The sequence below is a fragment of the Struthio camelus genome, chromosome 2 (genome assembly GCF_040807025.1).
Source record: "Struthio camelus isolate bStrCam1 chromosome 2, bStrCam1.hap1, whole genome shotgun sequence".
In the NCBI taxonomy this organism is placed as follows: domain Eukaryota; kingdom Metazoa; phylum Chordata; class Aves; order Struthioniformes; family Struthionidae; genus Struthio; species Struthio camelus.
This window is the reverse complement of record NC_090943.1, coordinates 152,795,280-152,810,168: the sequence shown is the minus strand read 5'-3', so window position 1 is coordinate 152,810,168 and position 14,889 is coordinate 152,795,280. Positions and strand designations below refer to the sequence as shown.

Here is a 14,889-nt window from a genome sequence, read left to right as displayed (position 1 = left end):
CTCCACTCTGCAAATGGGCAAGGCGAAGCCCAGTGCTGCAGATTTTGTTCCTATAGGACAGTGCTCCCTTGCTTTGGTCTGGTTGGGGAGGCACATGCACTTTCTCTCCTTCTCTTTGTCTGTTTGGGTCAGGTAAAAACCTATTACAACTCAACCGCAAACTCAGACAAACAGGGAAGATGAAGTTATAAATAAGCTGGTAACGTGTCAGAGGAATGAGAGCTAGGGCTTCCACAGTCTGAGTGGCCTGACATGGCCTGAGGGTAATTTAGCTGCCGTAACTGCAGCTTCCTAAGAGCTGGGGTGAAGACCAACCAGGTAGATGGCTGTTTGCTGCCATACACCCACTTGCTCTGTCGGCTTTTTGTGCCACTGCACAGACTTGTATCTCTCTTGTTGCAGCAAATTGGACTTGGTTAACCTTCCAGACATGAAACTGGGACCTAGAAGAATTCAAAGAACCAGTTATAGAAAAAAACCTAAGTCTTCCAAATACTTGATTTTTAAATAACTTAACGGGAAAAAATGGAATATGGCAAATGAATAAAATAACGGAAATATGGAGTGAAAGAAACATATAATACATTTTTTGTAGCCTTAACAGAGAGGAAATTCAGTACTGAGGTTCTTTTAAGCTTTAGTAAAGTAAGAAACAGATTGCTAGATCTAAATTTTGCCTAACCTTCGGATAGTTGCAAGTAGTCAAGTTGCAAATAATTGAGGTTGAAGCCTCAGCACGAAGGAGTGAATGCCAGAAGAATGCTGCTTTACAGCAGATTTCTTCTTTTCTTATCTATTCACTAATACAAAAAAGCGATGTGACAACTTACTCTGTCACTTTGCTGCTAGAAGGACTTATCCCTGTGTCACTGTGCTGCTAGTTGGACTAGGTCTAACTTCTGACCTAATTTTTATGTTGTGGTTGCCTAGACAGTCTGATCTTGGTTTGTGGTTTTAGCTTTGAAGAGTTCCGTTTCTGTTTTTAATTACAATTTCTTGCCTATGCCTTCCCTCCCAGGGCGTCTTCTTCCCTGACATCTCTTTTAGACTTGGGATAAAAGTCCTTAGCTTACAAAACATCCTACAAAAATCTAGTAGCATTATATTTCCTCCATTATTCTCTGCATGTAGATAACCTACTTGGTTTTCATATTAAGTCTTTTTACTGTTTGTAGAGATCTAGCCTAACAGAGTTTTGGTCCGTGACATGATTTTCTTAGGTACTCCTAAAGTCCATACGTTATTCCCAAAGTGCTTCCACTATGGACAGATGACCTTTTCTGGCTGTCTATGATTTTGATCAGGCAGGAGATAGTGTTGCAATGCTCAAGGTAGTGTTTCTAAACTAATGATTTGTCCGTCAAACTCTGTATCATTTATGCAAAATGCAAGATTTTATTGTGGTGAAACATTTACGTGGATGATCTTTGTTGGACTCGCCTATGCAACAAAGTTTGGGGACAGTAGGCAACTCCGGCAGGAGGGTCCTTGACTCTCTTGTGAAAACAAAGATTCTCTGCCCCACTCAACAGGAGTGATGTGCGCTGTAGGGTCACTTCCTACATGGCTTCCGTTTTAGCAAAGCTCACCCACATACTCGAGTAGATAAAATCTGAATAATTTTTCGATGCTCCTGAGAGTTTGGTTTTTCAGATATAAATCATATAGGACATAACATCCTATACATACATACAAAAGACAGATTAAATATTTTTTTTGTGAAGATGTGATTTAGTTTTTCACTGTGACTCTGATTTGAACATATTTTGAATAAAAGGTCAACTATTTAAAAGTCAACATTTTTGTTTCCAATTCTTCTTTTTCTATGACTGTATGAACATTAGACAAATGTGGTCTCCATAAAATAATAAAAAAAAAATTGACTTTTTGAAGGGGGGGGGAAAAGGCACCCCCAGCATCTTTGGTGATGAGAAAAGTTGTAACATTTAGTTTAATTCTCATTTATATTTTGTGCAGACTTACTCTTCCCAAGAAAAATGATGCACCCTTAATTTCACCAAACAACTTCTGCCTGAAACTGCGAAAGCTTTCAGGGGAAGAGCAGCCTGCACTGCAGCTGCCTGGCCTGCAAACCCTGGCGAAGGCAGGGGGTGGAGTGGAAAACTGCCTTCTTCTATCCACAGCTGTGGTCTGGGGAATGAGCAGGCAGCCGTTTTCCTCCCTCTGGAGCTTTAATGCAGAGTCGAGATAGCCTCAGTCCTATGCTCTCTATTTTGTGTCTGAGGATCTCTCGATGTTTTGTGAAAAGCCAAGAATATTGTTGCCAACAACATGCTGATCACACCTGGTTTTGCATTTCATTTTCAACAGGTACAGGCAAGAAACTCCTGATGTTACAGTGCTGGTGAAAAACAAGTGAATTGGATGAAATTCAGTCCACTGAAGTAGACTCAAGCGTAATCCAGGTAAGATGGAAACAAAGTTCATGGGAACTTTCTCTACCTGGACAGGCTGGAGGTTGGGTGGAGAGGAACCTCCTGAAGTTCAACAAAGGCAAGTGCAGGGTCCTGCACCTAGGGAGGAATAACCGCATGCACCAGTATGTACTGGGGGGTTGACCTGCTGGAAAGCAGCCCTGTGGGGAAGGACCTGGGGATCCTGGTGGACAACAAGTTGACCGTGAGCCAGCAATGTGCCCTTGTGGCCAAGAAGGCCAATGGTCTCCTGGGCTGCGTGAGGAAGAGTGTTGCCAGCAGGCGGAGGGAGGTGATCCTGCCCCTCTCCTCAGCCCTGGGGAGGCCTCACCTGGAGTCCTGTGTCCAGTTCTGGGCTCCCCAGGACAAAAGAGACATGGCACTACTGGTGAGAGTCCAGCGGAGAGCTATGAAGATGATGAGGGGACTGGAGCATCTCTCCTATGAAGAAAGGTTGCGAGAGCTGGGCCTGTTCAGCCTGGAGAAGAGAAGACTGAGAGGCGATCTCATCAATGTGTACAAGTATTTGAAGGGAGGGTGTCGAGAGGTTGGGACCAGACTCTTCTCCGTGGTGCCCAGTGACAGGACAAGAGGCAATGGGCAGAAACTGAACCACAGGCAGTTCCATCTGAACCTGAGAAAAAACTTCTTGACTGTGAGGGTGACAGAGCACTGGAAGAGGTTGCCCAGAGAGGTAGTGGAGTCTCCTTCCCTGGAGATATTCAAAACCCGTCTGGATGTGATCCTGGGCAATATGCTCTAGAGGAGCCTGCTGGAGCAGGGAGGTTGGACTAGATGATCTCCAGAGGTCCCTCCCAACCTTGGCCAATCTGTAATTCTGTGATTCTGTGAAAAGGGAGAGACACCCTGAGACATTAGTGAGAGAGTCAATGTACCCTACGTGGGGCTTCCAAAATTGATGTTCTGATTTCTGTGTTCCTGGAGCAAAAGTAACATGGGAGTATGTGAATGTGAAATGAAAAGTGAATAAACAAAGAAAGAGATAGAAAAGTAACAAATCAGTGCAAAGGCTGTCAGGTAAAGAGTTGATGCAAGATTTTGTTCTTCATTCAGCGGCCTCTCTTCTTTCAAGAACAGCTCCTGAGCTCCATAAAGAGGCAAGGCACAGAGCAATCTGGATTATAAACTTTTTTCTTTAGGGTACACCATGACACAAATGTAAAGAGAAATGATTGCATATTGTATATTTCCATAGGCAAGGGAGAAAAGGTGGATTGTGCGGCCAAGATAAGTGTGAATACAGGGGATAAAGCAGTAAAGCTGATGAGAACTGAGTAAAAAAGATTAAAATAACAGAGATGAAAGCAAGATAAACTATACACAAGCCCCCCCCCCCCCAATTTAAAATATGTTTTTTAAATTGCATGGTGAGATGCTATAGTTTCTGCAGCATCCCTACTTTATTCAGTGTACACACCTGTGAGTGCTCATGTCCTAAGCCACGTTTTGTTTCCTCCTGTTTGCTCCTTATGTGGCCCTAGGCTTTATTCACTGTGCATTATTTCATGTTGGTCCAAAAGAGTATATATTCCTTTGCTGTTGTGTGGTATCCATTACAGCAGTATCCAAGTGCTTCATTCTTTATTTTATATTCAAAATGCTTCTGGCAGAACAAGGCAATAGCATTATCTCTTTTAAGGAGTGGAAGCTGAGGCATGGATGGGTGAAAATGAAACACATTCACTAGTTTTGTACCTCCGTTTTGGAATGTCTCAGCCTGTATTATCTTACTGAACTTTGTGTTTCACGGCACTTGGCAGAGGATGGCTCAGCTGACCTCAGTTGCTGCTGAGGGCATTCAGTACCTTTGCCAGCCTTTGAATGCTTTTGTATTGGACCTGTGGGAAATGGAGGAATACAAAGGGTTTGATTCAGCTCTCCACCCATGGGCATGTAGCTGTGTATGAGATGCCTTTCCCTATCACACTAGGCCTCCAATGGCAGTCCAGAAAAGCAGAGGTGTCCTGTAGGTCCTGTGTCATATCTACCAGCCTACTGCAGATGTCTTCAGTACCTGGAGCACCTCAAATGGCACTAGACATCTAGGTGTGGGTAATTGAATTGAACATAAAGAATGAGCTGGTTTCAGTTTGAGAATGAAACTTTAATTTAGGTGTTTATAAGTGACCTGGGTGTCTGAGTTCCCACTACAATCAATGGAGATCTCAATTCAGTTGCCTGCACCTAAGTGACTGCTGCTGTTTGAAATGCTTCAGGGTATAGACGTGGGCATGGGATGGCTGGTATAATACAGGACTTTTGGGGAGATGCTTATTTTTCTGAAGGAGCAGCTGGATACCAAGCAGGATATGCCAGGACACATATCCATATGTGGGCAAGTGAACTGATCCCCTGCTCCATGGAGCCTTGAGAGCAGTTCAGCTCACCCTAAAGATGAGTATCACCTCATCTCTGGTGACTGAGTATCTCCACAGACTGTAATGGGAATTTAGTCACCTGGCACACAAGCACGAAGATGCCTGAAGTTAGATGTCATGGGATAGTATTCATTTGCCTAAACTCAAGTCTGTAACACCATATATTGTCATGTGGGGTACCCACCTGACTTTCAGTTGCTACTCTAGAAGGATAAAAGGTTTCCCATAGGCCTTTGATAGTATTTTTTGGCCCTGGGCAGATGTTCAGATTTTGTAGGACATGTCAGACGGTGGTAAGCACCTGAGCCCCATCCTTAATCTCAGGCTGTATGAACACTGATGCCAAATGCATGGCTCCTAAGAACTCTGTAGTGAAGAAGGACAAGAATTTAGTTCTCCAAAGCAGCCTTCAGTTGCCTTAAGGGTTATCCTTTTACTTCCTGCAGTCTTCTCTATTCCCTGCATGTATTTGTAATTCAGTAACAGGAAGGTAAAGGACCTATAGAAATAGTCTCTCAGCAGTGCAAAGTCCAGCTAGAGGCTGATCACTAGTGGTGTCCCCCAGAGGTTGATATGGGGGCCGGGACAGTTTCATTAGTGAACCAGATGATGGGACTGAGTGCACTCTCAGCAAGTTTGCAGATGATACAAAATTGGGAGGACTAGTTGATACAGCAGATGGTTATGCTGCCATTCAGAAGAACCTTGACAGACAGGAGGAATGGGCTGATGGGAACCTCATGAAGTTCAACAAAGGGAAGTGCAGAGTCCTGCACCTGGGGAGGAATAACCCCATGCACCAGTACAGGCTGGGGGCCGACCTGCTGCAGGGCAGCTTTACAGAAAAGGATGTGGGGATCCTGGTGGACACCAAGCTGAACATGTGCCAATAATATGCCCTTGCAGCAGAGAAGCCCAATGGCATCCCAGGCTGTGTTATGCAGAGCACTACCAGCAGGCTGAGGGAAGTAATCTTTCCCCTCTACTCAGCTCTGGTGAGGTCACATATGCAGTGCTGTGTCCAGTGCTGGGGTCCCCAGCACAAGAGAGATATGGACATACTGGAGATTTAACATAATAAATAGTCTCTCAGCAGTGCAAAGTCCAGCTAACAGTGCAGAGGTGGAGCATCAAGGCACTTGTACCTCTCAGCATATCTGGCAGCAGAGTGGCTAAGCCACAGAGGAGATGTACGCTCAAGTACTTGCTATTAGTAGAAGGAGCTAAACATCCTCTTGCATTACTGCAGCTACAAAACAAAAACTATTGGATAAAAGTGGGCCATTCTCCTGTTTTGTATCTCAGAATACATATATATATATATATTTCTAGATGAAACTATGATTTAAATTTGAATTAAATTGGGGTTTTATTTCGGGACAGGTGGAATTAGTTTTTCAGAGAGTCTATTCTTTGACTTCTGCTTCCTTTTGCCCTGTTTAAACTCCAACTTCTTATATATTTTGTGATTTGATGGATAAAGAGTTTACTTAGAAATCACTAATGGTCTCAGCATCCAAATTTGTGTTTCAAAACTTTCTACAATTTTCATGGTTACTCAGCAAACAGGAACCTATATATAAATAGTCAAAAGAATGCTGTGTCCGCAAGCTTGCAGATGCCTTCGGCAATCCCAAAATTGCTGAAAACAATTGAAATAGTATTTTACCCATCTCATTGCAAATATAGTTAGAAACAAGAGCAAAACCTCACTGATATATTGTGACATCAAACTAAATGATACAAGTGTCATGGTACTCGGCTATTAAGAGACATGCTTAATTTGAAAGTCTGTTAAAAACGTTTGAAGGGACTAGCCACTGAACTTTCAACCTGCTGATCCAATGCTCCTTCCTGAAAGCAATGAATCTGCTGACATAGTTTGGGTCATCTTCACAGCTGGTCCAGGAGACCTTCCTAGGAAGAACAAAACCAGAAGGGAAGCCCAGAGGATGTCTGCTGCTGCTAACCAACCTTGGCCTGCTGTTACAGCTAAGGTGAGTGAATGTGTCGTACAACCATACAGAGACACCTTTAGACTGCCGTAGTGTGAGAGTATTCACATTTGACATCAGACAGACTATTTCTTAAGGCTGACTTATCCGTAGCCACGTGAAAGAAGAGACAGCAGTCACACCAGTAAACGTAGCTGCGTTCTGAATCTGTTTTCAAAGTGAATTTATCTCCTGATAGCGTCCTATTATGTGACTTCTGTTCCATGCCATTGGTTGACTAAAATCCAACAGAGCATACAGCTAAGGGGTAGGTTAGAATACTTTCACCAAAGGTGTACTGACATGCTAACGTAACAGTTACTTGTTTTGCTGCAGACAGGCAAATTGCAGGGCCAATTTTTACTGCATGTTTAAAACAATCAGAAACGGAATCATTTATCAGGGTGATGCTGACCCGTAGGCCGTTGCTGAACATTGTCAGACCAGGCCGGTTCCTGTTTGACTGAATTTGTTTTCAATTGACTGATCACTTTGTGTGGCATAATCAAAACAAAACTGCTGTAGTAACGTTATGTGAACAGTTGTAAGGTAGCACAGCGTGTTTTCGGCAGGTATTCTGAACAAGTCCTTGAAATATTTTCTTCTGCACTCACAGTCTGACAGTGTTAATGTACCTACTGTTGCTAGATATAGTTCCTGAATAGTTTAGGAACGATGTTAAACTATCTCTATATATTCTCTCTCTATATCTTTTTTTCCTATAAACACACTATATGTGTAAATAGCTCTGTAACAGCTCTGTCTCCCGAGTTGCTGGAAATGCCTCATGTGCTTTCAGGCACTGCTCAACTGCCAGCGTCACAAAATCTTTTCTCTGTTGGCGTATACTCTGGAGAAGGCGATGGGTATGCTGTTCTTTGAGGAAAGTGGTATTGCGTTTGAAAAGATGGCAACAGGCTAAAATCTATTGGGTAGTCTGGAGTGTTGAACTGAATGTGAACAATTGGCTACGGAGGAGAAGAAGAATGAAAAAGACAGGAAGATAAACACTGGAAGACCATTTTGATAGAATAAAAGGCCCTTTGCAGATTGCTTTCGCCAACAGGTGTCACTGCGACCAAGGCAATGTTGTGGGTGCCAGGGTCACCGCACAAGTAACCTGCAGTCTCAGCCTGCGGAGGAAGAATATGTAATATAACTCAGGTACTAAGGATGTGGCATTGATCGTGACTTATTTCCTTTCATAAAAGTGAAAGAAGGATTATACAAAAAAGGATTGCTTTCAGATATATAACAAAATCCATGTGCAGATTTGAACTGTCACATTTAGGCAAATGTGTACGTTTAAATACTCAGCTGTTTTCCATAAGCACTAACTGTCACATAGATATACACATGCCTCACAGCTTTTTGATGGAAATGATTCAGTTTTTTTGTGTTTTTTTTCCAGCTGGAAATTTTCCAAAGGCATTAAAAAAGAGAGAATTTAGGTCATTCGGGTACAGGGATTCCTGGGCTGTGCGTGGCCAGGTCAATGCTACCAAGCAGGCACTGGAAATCCAGCATGTGCTGGATTAGCTGGATTTTACTGAGCAGATGAGAAGCAAGCAGCAGAGCGTGGGCAGCAGGTCAGACCATGCAGGTGCACGTAGCTCTGCGAGCAAGCTCTGTGCAAGGACAAATCCACGCTTCCAGCAAATACAGACAAGCAACGGTGACCATGGTTGAGCTTTTTTTTTTGTGTGTGTTTTTTTTTTTAAACCAAAGGGAACAGAGAAGGTTCATATGGAAAATACGGCTACTTAAAAACCTTGCTTCTGGTTCAGCGTGCTGGCAGATTCAGGGGAATGTGGTGCTCAGTTCAGTGCTGGCACCTCTCTCACCTCCTTCTGCCATTTCTCATGCCCTGATTAGTCATGCTAACCGTTCTGCTGGGGCTTGATTACTCTTGCAGGTGAATGCAAGAAATCAGCAGCTGTTCGCTGGATCATGCATATGATTGCAAAAGGAGGAAAAGAAGCAGTGAAGGAGGATTTCCCCTTAAGAAAGCTGCCACCCATCACAGCCTTGGGGGAGAACAAAGAACCGCTGTGATTCCTCAAGATGGAGCAGACAAATATGAATAAATTATGGATTTGTTTCTCTGCTATATGGAACAAAGGCAGAAACATCATTTTGGGTTGCTGGAAACTTACTTTCTGGGGCAGGAGAGGTAGAATCAAAGGGAAATGTTGCTCCATGTGTAAGATGTCTCTCTGAGGTTATTATTGCTTCACTGAAAATGTAACTTGATAGATTGTTTCTTGATTGATACACTGAGCAAATTAAAACTTGCCCGTTTCCTTAAACCCCAAAGTTAAGGAAAAGCTTTCTCCAGAAATATTCTTCAGCCCTGGTCAAAATGTATTGTCCTCTCTTCCAGCTTGCCCTATATTGCCCAGGAGTATGAACAAGGAGTCCCCTGAGACACTGCCCCGGACCTGTGGCTTCGCGCTGGGTACAGCGGCTGCCTCGCACCTGCGGTCCTGAACGCTGTGTTTCATGTTTCATAGGCCATGGTGACAACCTGCAAAGTGCAAGTGCACCAGCCCTTCCCCCTTCGACGAAATCCTGGCCTTTGGGACTGGTGAGTGAGTGACATGAACATTTTTATATGCTGGATCACTTTTTTTTCCCCCAGACAGTTTTTACACTAGCAAAACTATTTTGTCTGTAACAGGACTTACCATGGATGACTACAGCATAACTACAGGTGGTAAACTCAGTTCTTTTGGAAGCATGTCCTGATTTGCTTTTTTCTTAACTCCATTGGGGTAAAAAGGAATAGCTCGAGTGAAATCCTAAGAGGCAGGCTGATATGCTTGTACTGTACTCAAAACACATTTTTCACTGAGTAGTAGTCTCCCCTTATTCCTGAAATTCCATATGCCGGTGCTACTCTTACCTGTATAAACCTCTTATACAAGACTTGCCTGGGATTCAAGAAAATGGAATTTATCTTAATGTATGTTCCTGGAGATTTTAGATCATAAAGGATATTTTAGTGTTAACAACTATGCAGGAATGGGTAACATTTAGGCAGCTCTGTGGAAGTCTGAGTTAAGCGCATTGGTCCTATCAGTGTCATTGAAAAGAAATTAATTAAAAGCAGTAAAAAGTCGAAATTCCTGTCCATAGATAATTTCATGAATTTGACCCTTTTTATTGCCTAAAAGAAGGAGAAAAAAAGTCAAAATGTGCCATTTGTCACTGAACAGCAAATTAAAAAGATAAATTCAAATCTGCAGAGGCTTTCAAGTTTTTCCAAATGTATCGGCTGGTCTAGCCAAAGCTGCTACCTCTTCCTGAAACCCTTGTCCTGAAGTAAATTCTGAAATGTATACCTTTGATACTGCAGTTCAAGTGGAATATGTTCACTGTTAGAACATAACGTTTAAGCTGAGTTTCATGAAATCCGATGTAGATTCCTGGGGTGACTAGCTCAGAGATCGTTGTCTTTCAGGCGGACTTGTAAAGCTAAATGAAACGTGCCCCAGCGTTGGCTTCTGCTGAGAAAACGCAGTGGCAGGTGTGTGAGACACATCAGCACCTCCATATTAGTTATGATTTGAATGCTTTAAACACGTATTCGGGTGGAGGATGAGTCTGACGGTTGGACTGCACTTCTTGTGCATGATGGTGGTTCGCCCAGAGGGAAAGATGGTACCGTAAAGGCGTCACTGGGGCGGGAGTCCCAGCACACCAAGGGGAGAGGATCAGGTGGTGATGAAAAAGTGTTTTTTCAAAGCATCACAACAGTTCCGGCAAGTGCAGATTAGTTAGATTAATTCTGTTTAACGCATCAAAATGTTTCCTTTACATCAGAAATAAACAAAGTTTTAAAAAGAAGTTTTAAAAAGTGAGTTTACTTTCAAATTTTTTAAAGTTTTGCTTCAGTAGAGGTATTCCTGGCTTGCACTGGTGCATACGACCCTGGTGTCAGGCTCCTGGGGAGATATGCCAGGCCTGGAGTCTGACGCCCTGCCTTGGGACAACGTCCCACTTTCGTGGAGCCACTGTCCCCTGTAGCGTGTGTAAAAACCATCCCAGAAGGAGGGAGATGAGCCTTCTCCGGGCCCAGTGGACTGAGCTGGTGGTTGCTTTGTAAAGTTTAAGGCAGGATATAGTGAAATGCTATGTCCTTCGCTCTGCAAAAGGTGCTCACAGCCATTTCTTCTAATCTTTGCTTCGTAATAGGTAAGGAAATTTCCTTGGCAAAATGAAAATCTTTCAGAAACTAAAAGAACTCTTGGAACACTAACCGCTGATAATTAACATCAACTGCAAAAGAAAGGTTAAAAGAAAGGAAAAGAAAACTAAAAAAGAGGTTTAAAAAAATCAGAATCCAGGTAACCAGTTACTAAATAGTGGCATTTTAAATAATTTAAATGAGCTTTCAAGTCATTTTCCTTTAAAAAAAAAAAAAGCATCTAGCTCAAGATACATCACCTTCTGTAACTAGATGCATGCAAAGGGTTTTGCTCCTTTTTCCGTGCCAAATATTTGCAGTAAAGATAGTAAAGCAAGCTGAGAGTCTGTGCACTGCTGAGACCAGCGTACTGCTGAGGTCCCCCAGTCACAAGCAGGCCTAGTTAAATCTGTGAAGGGCAAAGAGTGTTTCGTTCCCAGTCTTGCCAGGTAGAGGTCTCTGAAATGTGATTTAAAGGCTACATTGTGTCTTTGATACTCCTGTGAAGCTGGCAGGACAAATTAGATCTTTGGCCGCTGAACTATGAAAGTCAACGAAGAAGCAATTTACTCCGACTGAGGACTGGACCAAGAACTGTACTGGACAGATTTATATCAAATCTGAGGTTCGAGCTTCATTTTTAGCAGCCTAGATTACAGGCACTAACTGAATTTAGGTGGCATTACAGTCAGGAAAGCCGAAGTGTTGTGGGCTTTCTTGATGCCTCTGTTGAATCTGGAGACTGAATTCTCCCCACCCACCTGTTAGGCCGCAGAGCAGGCTCCCTGGTTCACACAACCAAACTGCAAACATTTAACTGGAAATGGCTCTATGTGATTACAAAAAGATGGAAGAAGTAATCGTAAACAGGACAATGAACTACCAACATCTTCCTTTCTGTCCTGCTTTTTTATATATGATTTATTGGATAAGTCAAAAAACTCAGAAATTTAAGCCTTAAAATGTTTTCTGAGCACTAAATTCATTGTGCAACTGATTTATTTGATTTTTTTTAGCAGGATCAGTAATGAACCAAGACGGACTACACCTAGAACATCTGGTAAAGTCAAATACTGTTTTGCTGAAGAGTCAAAAGTGAAATTTGACTATCAGCTTCTTAGAGACCCTTGATGCCATTTACTCTTAGACATCTAACTCAAATACCTCTATGATGAGCTTATGCTCGCTAGGGTATCAAGTGTCAGAGCTTTCCTGCACAGCTGCAGAAGTGTTCCAGGTACTGGATTCAGGTACTTTATATTGGATGCCTTATGCAGGACAGCACGAACTGGAATGAAATTCAGGGACCGTTGGCCTTCGGGGCAGTTTTCCCATCGATCTGGATTCCCCCGCTGTGTCAGTGCATGGAGGGTGCACGTAACCTGTGCTGCGCTGCGACAATCAGGAAATAATCTAGTCCTGCCACTTGGCCGTCTCGTAGCGGAGTGGGAACACCCAGGATATCAGGGCCGAACAGCCCTCGGGGATATGCCCTGCCTATGTGCGATATTGCTTCAATAATACTGAAGCTGGATGACTGTGCTTCATTTTCCCCTTGCGACGGGTGAGGGTGTGTTGCAGCATGGCAATGTGGTCGGCGGTGTTTTCTAGCTTATGGCAAAACAACTCCCTGAATGTTGCCAAGTCACCTGCACTAAGCTTCTGCTGAAAATGGTTAAGATTAAAAAAGATTAAATTTAATAGTTCTTTGTTTGCTTTACATACAGTAATTCATGCAGGACGAAAATGTGACCGACTGAAATTCTTTCTATTGAAGCAGAGAAAGTCCCTTCGCCCTTTCTGAAACATGTATATTGCTGCTTAGTTGTGCATTACATGCTGTTACTTATATATCTGTACTGGTCTTTTTTTCTACTACGGCTTTAAGGCTATATTCAGCCTCTGTGGACTCAGTACTTGTCCCAGTCTGGGCACTGAGTCAGCTATTTAACATGCATCTTTGGGGGGGTGCAAAGGTGTGCCTCACTTCTAATATTTAGCACCACTGGTAGGCACTGTACAAACATTGGCTAATGCTTGTTACCAGCTGTGAGAGATACCTTCCTCGTGTGGCGAGAGAAAAGCTAGCAGGCCAAAGCACAAAAGCACTAGCATGGTGGTTAATAAATAATAATAATAATAAATAATAAATGGTTAAATAGGTAAATAATAATGGTATAAATAATAATATATGGTATAAATAATAATAAATGGTTAAATAGATAAAAAGAAATCATTAAGTTGCATATTCTCATTGCTAAAACTTTTATTATATTTTCTGAGTTTACAGAGAGGCACCACATCACATCCACTCTGTAAGTACTATCCAGTTATGACAGTGGAGAGTTCGTATTAAAAACCAGTGGCGTCCTGTAAGGTGTGGAAAAAGGCTGTGTTCACAGCAGTACTAAACTAGGTTCAAGTAAAACTCTTTTGGGCAGCTAAGCAAGCCGGGACCACATTTTGCTGAAGGAAACAGCAGGGGAAAAGGGGAACAGACGATGAGGGAGGAGATGCGTTTCCAGTCCGCACTCCTGAGGGGGGACTGCCTCCAGGGACGGCCTCCAGTCTTTGCTCAGTGACTGTGCAACGTAAATAAACACTCTCAAAACCAGAGAGCCCTTCCCCGACGGCGAGGCTGCAGGACCAGCTCCTCCGCTACCCTCCTGGAGCATCCCTGCTTGCACAGGCACCCCTTGTACCGGAGGGGGAGCGGGTGCCCCATGATGGACTTTTTTTTAAAGCCTACTGATTAGGGCACTCGTAGAGGCAATAGGGTTTCCTCAGCCTGAGCGGGAAAAAACCGCCTGCTTCTCAGAGGAGTGTTTTAACTACTAACACCCGCTGCTTTTCCAGAGAGAAAAGTAAGTGGGTCTGCTGTGCCTTGCAGTGAACTTAGTAAGTAGGCCTATCATGGTGAATGAAAGAGGCCAGGGCCCCCCTTTCTGGTCCTGAGAAGAAGGGTCACAGCATGCCCTGCCTGTGGGCATGATCCAAACACAAACGCTGTGGATCCCTTTCTCTGCAAGGCCAGCAGACAGCGGTCGCTGGTCCACGCTCCGCTGCCACCACGCCTGGGTCCTCTCCCAGGCTTTGACATTTGCCAAAACCACGCTGAGGTGCTTCCTAACAACTTCCCAGCAGAAAGGACCGTGACCAGCGCCCGAGCCCTGTCCCCGGCAAGTTCGTAGCGTTGGCACAGCTAACACGTCTCGTGCGTGCTGAGTGCTGTGGGTAGCAGTGCGACACCGGGCTTCACGTGGGCCTCCCCTCTTCTGGGTCGCACTGGAGCCTCTGCGCCTTGTCCCCACTAGGTCTGGACACTTCAGTCTCTGTAAGCTGGCTGATGTGTGGCCACCACTGCGCACTGCATTCCTGCACAACAGTGATACTTAGATGTCTCGTAAATGAGGGAGACAGGTTGGCATAGGCTTTCTGGAATTCTTTACTTAATTTAGCCACCTACGTTTAGCTTAAGTTTCATTTTAGGTGCCAAAATAAATCTTCTGGATCCTATCTCAACTCCTTCTTGTGCTTCTTTCTTATAAGTAAGTACAAGTAAGTACAATGAGTGTATTGTTGTTGTGTAATGCTTTTTCCACTCATAGCCTGTTGTCTTTCAACAGAAATTTAGGATTCTTGTGATTTTTGAGTCACAGAAGCCAGATTGCAGGCAGATAGGGAAAAATATATCAGTAACAGGTATGACATAAGTGAATGCTGTTATAATTATGGGAACAACTATTGTCTTTGTCAGGTGCGCGATCAAGCTAGGATCAACTGGTTCTAGGGTCAAAGCCAAGAGCATGTGGGTGAGATTAAGGAGGATGGAAGCAATTACAGACTGGGCTCTCTCTTCTTTCTTTATGGGA

General features: G+C 43.5%; 1 long non-coding RNA gene across 2 annotated transcripts; it reads left to right on the top strand.

The window, feature by feature from the left end:
• Positions 1 to 2,337: 2,337 nt before the first annotated feature.
• Positions 2,338 to 12,884, top strand: LOC138066079 (uncharacterized). 2 transcript variants are annotated; one of them, XR_011139296.1, is made up of 4 exons: positions 2,338 to 2,426; positions 6,734 to 6,831; positions 7,628 to 9,415; positions 12,034 to 12,884. It is a non-coding gene; the product is annotated as an uncharacterized lncRNA (long non-coding RNA). The 2 variants fall into 2 exon arrangements; XR_011139295.1 differs by lacking the exon at positions 12,034 to 12,884 and adding an exon at positions 10,292 to 11,098.
• Positions 12,885 to 14,889: the final 2,005 nt, after the last annotated feature.